Genomic DNA, 9,943 nt, shown 5'->3' on the forward strand with positions numbered 1-9,943 from the left:
AACACAGACCATGGGGAGGCCGTAGGAGATGTGACTTCTCAAAGGAAACTCTTTCAAGAGGTGAGGTCCTCCTGGCTACATTTTCCCCCAGCCTTTTTGGGCTGCCTGTCAGTCTGGAAGCAAAGCAGGGAGGGAGCCAAAACAGTCGAGGAAAGAAGTCAGTTTGTCATGGCTGATGGCAAGGAGTATTCATCTGAAGGTCAGATTAAGGAGTTGGGGAAAACCTTATGATAGGATTGCCTTAAGTTGGAAAGACTTGAAAGCACACAAAAATAACAAAGGACCAGGTGATAGGATCCTACCAGAATGGATTGCACATACTCAGGAGGGTTAACATCTACATGTACCCAGTTTCAAAAGCATGGTCCCAGTCCACTGGTGCCTGCCTCTTAGTAGCAATTACACTGATGTATCAGTTGTTCAAGGAGCCAGTGTGGCGTAGTGGTTTGCATGTTGTACTATGACTCTGGAGACCAGGGTTCAATTCCCAGACCATGGGAAAGTCACACTCTCTCATCATTAAGGGAAGGCAATGGCAAACCTCCTCTGAACAAATCTTGTCAAGAAAACCCCCGTGATAGGATTGCTTTAGGGTCACCATATGTTGGAAAGAACTTGAAGGCACACAACAACAACAACAACAAAGGACCAGGTACTGTGTCCCTATTTTCTAATGTATGACTTGAGGCTGCAGGGAAGGGATAAGGGATCCAATCATAGACCATGAAAAATAATCCCTGGGTAAGAAAAATTAGACACCTGACAGAAAGATTCTAGCCAGAGGTAGCTGGCATCCACAAGGACTGTGGCTTATAGCAGAAGTCAAAATTAACACCACTGTGGAACAGGGAAGAGGAGTCTGCTGGAGAATAGATTGAACAGGGGCAGGGGGCAGTGTCCCACTTGCCCTAGTGGCCAGCCAACTGATTAAGATAGATTTATCCCTGATGGTCTGCTTCTCCCTGCATTTTTCCTTCTTATGTAGTAGTATTCAGTCATATGATTTCCCCCCACCTGCAATCAAAAGTGGAACAAAAGTGGTAGCATTTCACTAGAACTAGGTGGTAACTTTGTAGTGCATTGACAAGAGAAAGCCTTGGGGTCGCCAAATGGTTGGAGGTGAGGGATATCTTGAAACTGACATTACTTTAAAGAATAGTGCTGCCTGTATGATTGATTGTCTCCATTTCCATCTTCAAAGTGTGTACCTACAAAAATGCAGAGCTTTCAAAGTTACTTTTAAGAGGGCTGATTATAATGAGATGCTGTAGCCATCTGTTCCTGACCAGTAACAGAGTAATATTCTAATATGTTCATTTATGAATGGTTTAATTAGGTTGGTATACTCACTCTTTTTTTTTTTTTTTAAAGCAACTTTCCACACTCAGCATTTTATTACACAAGGAGCCACACAAGTACTGAATCCTTACAACATGGATGGGCAGAAAGCTATCCATTTTTGCAGCCCTTGACCCTTCCAGTTACGCTGCACCATCCTTTATTCTTGTCTCAAAATGAGTGAATCATCATTCCCGAAAACCTATAAAATAGATTTCAGGCCATCCTGAATGACTTGTTTGTTACACATGCACACACACAGTGTACACACACAGACACTTTTAAAAAACAGATATGGACTTTGGGTCAGTTTTTGTTCAGTGTACATGTCCCTTGGAGAGCTTTGGGGCAAAAAAAAAAAAAAAAAATGGCCTCCAGTCTCAATTGAAATTTGGATCCTTGCCTTACAAGGAGTTCTAGAGGGCTGCTCCTAGACATTTTTACTGCTGCCCTGGGAAGTGTGAAACACATTCTGTTCAAGAATGATTCTATAGTGGAGAATCCTGCTAGCTTTGTGGGGTAATGCCAGCATGGTGTTGTAGTTTCAGTGCTGGACAACACTCTGGAAGATTAGGATTTGAATCCCTGCTTGACCATAGAAACCCACTGGGTGGCCTTAGGCAAGTTACTCAGGCTGCTGCCACACTGCAAAATTTATGCAGCTTGATACCACTTTAACTGCCATGGCTCCATCCTATGGAATCCTGGGATTTGTAGTTTGTTGTGGCACCAGAGCTCTCTGACAGAGATTATCTCTAATATCTCACTAAACTACAAATCCTAGAATTCCATAGCACTGAGCCATGGCAGTTAAATCAGGATCAAATTGCATTAATTTTGCAGTGTGGCAGCAGTGGTGTCAAACAGCATTAATTCTACAGGTTAGATGCAGCCTCAGGGTCATGGGAAAGTAATGACAACCCCCTTTTGAATTAATAATTCCAAGAAAAACCCATGTCTTGTTCATCATAGGGTCACCATAAATGGACAGTGACTTGGAGGCACACAACAAGAAAGGGGCAGTTATTTATAAGTGGCTCAAGTTCCTTAGCAAACCACATTCCGTTGTGGATTTTTAAAAACTATGTATGTCTCTGCATGCCTGTGTGTCTGCATTTTTTCATCTCATCTTTTCAAATGATTCCATTAAGCTGCCCCAGAGTTGGGAGCCAGGGAGATGGCTCCGCTGTCCCTTCTCACAGCCATTCCTGTAGATGGAGATGTGTTGGGCATCATAGCCTGAAAAAAAATTACTTGCTTTCTCCTACTCCTCCCCCCCTCCTTTTTTTTTGTGCCAAGTCATTTTAGATTGCAAGCCTGTGGGCAGGGGATTGTCTTGTGACTGTATGCAAACTAACTACCTTGGGAACATTTTAGGCTGAGTGGTGTGGTGAAGAATTCTTAAAATAAAATAAACTATCTCCTCATATATATATATATATATAATTTCGCAGGCTTGGATATGGGTGTTGTATCAGTACGGTGGCATGTTTCCAGCCATTTAAATGTAGTATATCTGTGTATTTTTATTTACCGCTTTCATCTCTGCATTATATTATTTTATTGGGGCTGTATTCTTAATTGGGTATTTATAGTAGAATCATTTTTTTGTTTAAATAAACAGGCAAAAAGCAATAAAATACATAATACATTGCTTATTCCTTATATGATGTAGTAGTTCTGCTCTCTCTCTCTCTCTCTCTCCTTCTCTCTCTCTCTCTCTTTTTAAAAGAAAACATACTTTTATATTGAACTGGCATAACCTTACATGAAGTACTTCAGCTGCCAAGGGGAATAATCATATTAATTAATCATACTGTACCATAATAGTGAACGTGTTCTGGAGAACCTTTTGTTACAGATCCAAAATGGGGCCATCACACACAAGTGGGCTCAGAAGGGCTCCAAGGTTTGAAGAATTACAATGCTTAGTGAAGGGGGTGGTGGACCACAACTGGGACCTCAATTACAACCCAATGAGAAGTCAGCATGCTTGGTCAGCATGGAAGAGTGTCGGATTGCTGGGAGGGAAGTGGAAAATCAAGAGGGAAGAGAAACAGAAGGGGAAGCCAGCATGGTGTAATGGTTTTAGTGCTGGACTACAGCTCTGGAGACCAGGGTTTGAATCACCGCTCAGCCATGGAAACCCACTTAGGCAGGTTACACTCTCTCAACCTCAGAGGAAAGCAAAAGCAAACCCCCCTCTAAACATATCCTGCTAGAAAACTCCATGATAGGAAGGGACGTAGCCAGGATTTTAGGAAGGGGGGGGTCCAGACTAAGTGCCACCATTATAATGAGGCTTGGGTGTGGCGGCGCAGCAGCATGCACCATTCATTTTTCTAATGGAAGGGGGGTTCCAGACCCCAAGAACCCCCCCTTGGCTACGTCCCTGTGATAGGTCCTCCTTAGAGTCACCATAAGCTAGAAATGACTTGAAGGTACACAATAACAATCCTGGAAGAAACCTAGAACACCCTAGGATCTGGGGGCTAAAGTACAAGTTAGTACATGAACATTACTGTAGATTTTTGTACATTTGCATCAATGTTTAATTGTCTTCACTTTCCTGCATAAATTCACATCTATTCACACACTTCTGCTGAAAATGTGCAGCTATTCAAATCCATATGAAGCAGGCAAATGGTCATACATGTGATATCAGGCATTTCTGCAGATTTCCACAGATATGCCAGTAAAAACCTTGGAGACGTTTAAAGGAGTTTTTCATCTGCCTTCCCGGCTTAAACTTCTGTGACTCATGTGTGGCTTTGTATTCGACTAGAATCTGAGGAGCATTGTATTGGACTAGAATGAGGAACAATTTAATGGTGTCAACTAGCTTGGAAATGCTTCAGGCTGCAGTTCCCATATCATCGTCGTCGTTGTCGTCACCACCACCACCATTGTTGTGGTTGTTGATAATGATAGAAGCAGCAGCAGTCATATAATTCCAGTGTTATTCTTTAAAATGTAGGCACAGAAAACCATAAAGACCATCTTTGTGTTTGTGGTGCTTCATTCATTTCAGAAATGAAATATGACTCCAGATGTGAAGTATCAAGACAATAGCATGGGACTTGGAAGGAAGAACCCTGGTCTCCCAACCACTAGGGTACTTCATCCAATAGTTGAGCATCCAGGAGTGCTAGTTCCAGTATGAGTTCTGTGACTTATGCGGTTTAGCCTTTTCAAACATAGGACTACTAAAAAAAAATTCCCTCTGTTGGATTTCACTTCCAAAGGGTTTGAGGTAAAATCAAAACCTGGCCAGGAAGTTCACAGGCCTCTTGCTTTTAGGAGAGCATTTAACTCTTCTGGGCAATACACTAGGCAAGCTGTCCAGATCTGGGTTTTCTGGGAAAGTGCTGGCAGGGCTTGCATTGGGTCACCATGTCCAGCTTGTTCATCCACAGTCTGCTTGCATTAGGGTCAAGAGCAGTGGTGGTAGAGTAGGGGAGAGAGAACTGCAGGAAGACAGGCTAAAGAAGGAAGACAGGAGAACGGCCACTGTGAATCAGCAGGGAGGTAAGAGAGACTGGAAGACCATGAAAGCAAGAAAGAATGGTAAAAAGGAAAGCAAACTGAAGATGTGGTACCAGGGTGAAGGAGATAACATAGTGCTAGTGACCTTATGGCTTCACCACCTGGAGACAAAAATCCATGTAAAGGCCACCTCCAGATCCTTCTTTCAAAAATGACACAGAGAGAATGACAAAGTAAGGGACAGATTTAGTGGTGATCTGTTTTGGTATTTGTAAGCTTCTAGGCACCACTAGCATTTGCATGTACTTTGATCACTATGGAGAAGAAGTATAACCTGTTGGTTCTATCAGCCTCTTGGGCTCCACTTGGGCAGACTCTGAAGTCCCCCAATCGTTCTGGGCCCCACAATTCAAAAAGGACATTGAGAAACTGGAGCGTGTCCAAAGGAGGGAGATTAAAATGGTGAAGGGTCTGGAAACCATGTCCTGTGAGGAACGACTTAGGGAGCTTAGCCTGGAGAAGAGAAGGTTAAGAGGTGATATGATAGCCCTGTTTAAATATTTGAAGGAATGTCATACTGAAGAGGGAGCAAGCTTATTTTCTGCTGCTCCAGAGAACAGGATCAGGAACAATGGATGCAAACTACAGGAAAAGAGATTCCACCTCAATATTAGGAGGAACTTCCTGACGGGAAGGGCTGTTCGACAGTGGAACAAACTCCCTTGAAGTGTAGTGGAGTCTTCTTCCTTAGAGGTCTTTAAACAGAAGCTGGATGCTCCCCCAATTTTTTAAAAACATGTGATTTGGAGGCAATTTGTATCTGAAAACAATGCAGAAAACCACCCAAATGAAAACACCATTGAGTGCAGAGAACCACCCAAATAGTTCTAATCTAAGTTATAAGGGGGTAGGGAACAGGGCATTACAGTCACCAGAGCTCCCATCATTCTCTCTATCTCTCTTTCCTGCGCTTCCTCATCTAGCATAAATTATGTACCCTTCTATTTTGTTTCCAGAAGCCAAAGCAATACACTTGCTATGGGTGGGCAGTACTTCTTCTCTGGCTAAAATGACCATGTACCCATTGCCAAAAAGAGGAGACAAAAGAAGGCACAGTTTTTCATGAAGCTGGTGTACACTCATCTAAATGTAGAGATGCACAATTTGAAATAATGGCTGTAATTGAAAATTGAAAAAGGAATGAATACAATGCAATAGAAATAGCAAGTACATTTCTATACGACTTATTAGTGTGCTTAGGTATTCCCTAAGCAGTTTACAATGTGTAAGCTAATTGCCCCCAACAAGCTGAGTACTCATTTTAGTGACCTCAGAAGGATGCAAACCTGAAATGCATTTCTCCATAGTGGAGAAGACCGTGACCTGGAGACATTAGTGCCTGCTTGCTCAGTCTCTTATAAGGCTCTGTCTGCTTCTCCTCAGGGTTGATAGGTAACTTTCCTCCCTGCTCTCCTTTCAGATGGCTTTTCTTTCTTTAAACTGGAGCAAGTATACCTTCAAAAAGAGTGGTGGTTCCTCCCCTTTGGTCCTCTATTTGCTTTGGAATTCAGATCCCAGAAAACCCAGCCAACTTCACCAACAGTCAGGAACTATGGGAGCTGAAGTTGAAAACATCTGGAGGACCAAAGGATGGGATATTTGCAACTCTGTATTTACTCTAGGGCTAGTTTAAAAAAATTATTTTAGCTTCAATGCAAACATCAGGATTGTATGCTTTTACTTACAAGCCATTTGAATGAGAAAATAGATGTCCAGTAACAATTTCTTTAAAAATATCTTGCAGGATCTCTCTTCTGGTCTTTTCTAATATGTTGTTCTTTTAAGGGGAGGCATCAAGAATCCCTGGCTCTTTGCAAATGCCCAATGTTCTACAGTGCACCTCTCTAAAATTTCCAGACTGAAGAGCTTGCTCCACATTTGCCTCATGGCAAAGCCAACTCTGAGAGTACAGGATGGGAGGCAGAGAAAAGAGCAGAAAGAGTCAGACCAGAAGGAAGGTGACAGGGAGTGAGGGAGAGACTGAGAGGGGGAAGAATGCAGAGGGAGGAGAGTTTTCATTGCCAGTTGAACTGACAGCCTGTCAGGACAATCAGAATCATCTACATACAGGAAAATTGTCTGGGCGTCCATGGAGAATATAGAGCCCATGGAACAATTGTTATTATTCCATCAGCAGACCTTTCCTCCTGTGAACCAATAATCAGGCAAGAGAGATAGCACACCCTCATCCCCCCCATATGTGAGTTCATGACCATGTAGAGCATGGGGGCAGGATGGGAGTGAGGGTGGCTGGAGAAGGTTCTTAGAATCATAGAGTTGGAAGAGACCACAAGGACCATCCAGTCCAACCCCGACATGTAGAAACACACACACACACACACACACACAAATCTAAGCACCCCCGAGAGATGGCCATCCAGCCTCTGCATAGGTTCTCAACCGCTGATCCTCTAGATATTTTGGACTAACTCCCAGACAGCCAGCATGGCCAATTATCTCGAATTCTCTTCTGAAAATGACATCCAAAGAATGGCAGGCCAAAGGCTGAGAGTCACTGCTATATAGTAGACCACAATGAAGGATGAGAGCAGAGAATGATGTGTCATCGGAGCTGGGGATAGGGGTTTGTTGGACATATTATACTGGAATCTGAAAGGAGAACAGACTTCAACAACACTGGCCCCACCCAAATCCACATGTGCAAGGAGAAAAATACAAGAAGTCCATCAGGCTGGGATGATGGGGTAAGTCAAGGAGCAGTAGCCCTGCTCTCCATCCAGGGGGGAGACCCACACTCTGCCTAATAGTGGCACTGTACAGACCTCCCAAAATGGGAGGCCTGCCGGTGCCTGTTTTTCCTCCACAGGGAAGCCGCAGCCGCCAAACTTCACAGCTTCCCTGTGGAGGAAAAAGCGGATTCTTTTTGCCCCACAGGGCGGACATCGCGAGTGCACCAATGGCGCACTCATGATGTCACAGACATGGTGCAACATGTGGACGCTATGCATCTGTCACGTCACAATGGTGGCACCCGTATACACAGGGCACCGCCATTGTTACAGCACTGCGCTGGACTAGGGTTAGGGACCACGCGGTCCCTTAACCCTAATACGGTGCCAGCACAGCGCCAGCACAGTGCTTTAGCACCGTGCGTACTGTGTCAGCAATAGCAATAGCAACAATACATATATTTCTATACCACTTATCAGTGAACTCAGCACTCTCGTGGTTTACAATCTTACTAATGAAAGGTCATAGCAGGTCCTTTCGCAGCCACCTCCCAAAATTAGTCTAGTTTCCCTCTGACCCATCTCATTTCCCCTTTTTTTTTCTCCTGGCCATGCTGAAACTGTACAAACAGTTGGCCCAAGAAACATTAGCGCCTGAAGTAGAAGGAAGAAAATGATACCTCTGAGCTATTAGGTTTTTTGTAATGAATTTTAAAAGAATCATTCATTTCTGCACCTTTCATGGTGCCCCAAAACTGCCAGCCACTGGCTATAAAACCTCTTAATCAGGGTCCTTTTGCCACTGTCCATCCCATGCCAGACTGTATAAAACCCTGTGATTGGCAGTGGCAGACGTAGGGATTGCTTCACATAGTGGTGGAGCAGGTCTGCAAAATGACCAGTGATATCATCTCAGTGAGAAATGGTACTGGCTATTTTCCTATTGGCATTGCACCATTCTCTTCATGTAGAATATTTCCATAACATGGCCAGGAAGGTGTTCCTCCCAACAGCCTCTTATACAGAGAAGGTGACCTCTGGAAACCTGGTGTTTTGTTTTGTAGACTAAAACGTAATTGCCCCATTGTTGCTAATGGAAAAGGAAATTTTATGGCATTTTTAGTGCCTTTGTTTCAGCTTCCCTTCAGGCCATTAGGGGATGTGCCCTCAATCTGCACTGACCCTTAAACACCACATTAAGCAAACATCTGAAACAAGATACAGACTGAAAAGGATGAGGGAAGGGGGAGAAGAAGTTGGTTTATATCCTCAAAAGCTCATGCTAAAATAACAACCATTCCTCTTAAAGATGCTGCCACATTTCTTTTTTTTCCTCCCCCTCCCTTCTTACTTTTTATGCTGCAAGAGAATAAACACAGCCAGTTCTTTAAAGATACAAACTGGTTAGCAATTCCCTTGACAAGGATAGAAGAAGTCCTAGTGGCCTGTACAATATAGTTATGTTAAGGCATTTGCCACTTACTTTGTGGTACCTAACCAAGATCGAGGCTGATGACCCTAATGCCATCTCCTCCCTCCATGATTTTTTAAAAACCATATTTGCCTGATGAAGAAGCCAGAAGGCTTTGAAAGCCAGTGTGATATGCTTTGTTTCTTTTGGTTGGTCTAATAAAGGTATCACTGTAATGTATAGTTTGGATTTTCTTGCATTTTTCTGTGTGGCCAACACACACGCGCCCTGCATTGTTATAATTATTATTGTTGTTATTTGTGGGCAGACTGAAGGTTCCCTTCTCATCTCCTCCTTGACTGTTTGCTCTTTGTCCATCTTGATGGAGGTGGTTGTTCTGCCTTTCTCAAAACTGGGCTCCCATCTCTTTTACCAAGGCTGGTCTCCATCCTTGTGATGCCAGATGAGATGAACTCAGGGGCAATGAGGATGAAATGGTGGTCAAGAAGCATTCACTCCCTGTCCTGGAGTGGACTGGAATTTTCCTTCTGAGCTATATATCACAGGCACACAAACTCAATCTCCCTCTCTCTTTAAAACCCTCCCTTTTGATCATTCTTTTCGACGATGCAGTCCCCTGCTTGCAAATTGCTTCTTTATCTGGAGCCACAGTCCATCTGTTGTATGGGAGGCAATTTAATTCGCATTGGTCTATTAAGTGCTGCAGTCGCTGGAGGTGCTTGGGTGATGCTGTGTGCCATGCAGCTCTGCTAGTCCTTGGGAAATGGGAATAGCTCTTATTTTTACGGAGCTGTTTTCCATGTTAACAGCCTGAGACGCTTTCTGAAGTGTCCCGTAAATCGACTGACCCCAATGATCACCTGAGGCCAGACGAGGAGTTTGTAGAGAGGGAGGAGGAGGAAAGGAGAACACTAAAATTCCAGCTTGGAGAGAGCAG

At 43.6% G+C, this 9,943-nt stretch overlaps 1 non-coding gene across 1 annotated transcript; it reads left to right on the forward strand.

Annotated features, from left to right (window-relative positions):
* The first annotated feature begins 8,954 nt into the window (after nucleotides 1-8,954).
* LOC121924580 lies at nucleotides 8,955-9,078 on the forward strand. The gene has a single exon (XR_006102684.1). It is a non-coding gene; the product is annotated as a U6atac minor spliceosomal RNA (small nuclear RNA).
* The last annotated feature ends 865 nt before the right edge of the window (nucleotides 9,079-9,943 follow it).

Source organism: Sceloporus undulatus, chromosome 2 (genome assembly GCF_019175285.1).
Source record: "Sceloporus undulatus isolate JIND9_A2432 ecotype Alabama chromosome 2, SceUnd_v1.1, whole genome shotgun sequence".
Classification (NCBI taxonomy): domain Eukaryota; kingdom Metazoa; phylum Chordata; class Lepidosauria; order Squamata; family Phrynosomatidae; genus Sceloporus; species Sceloporus undulatus.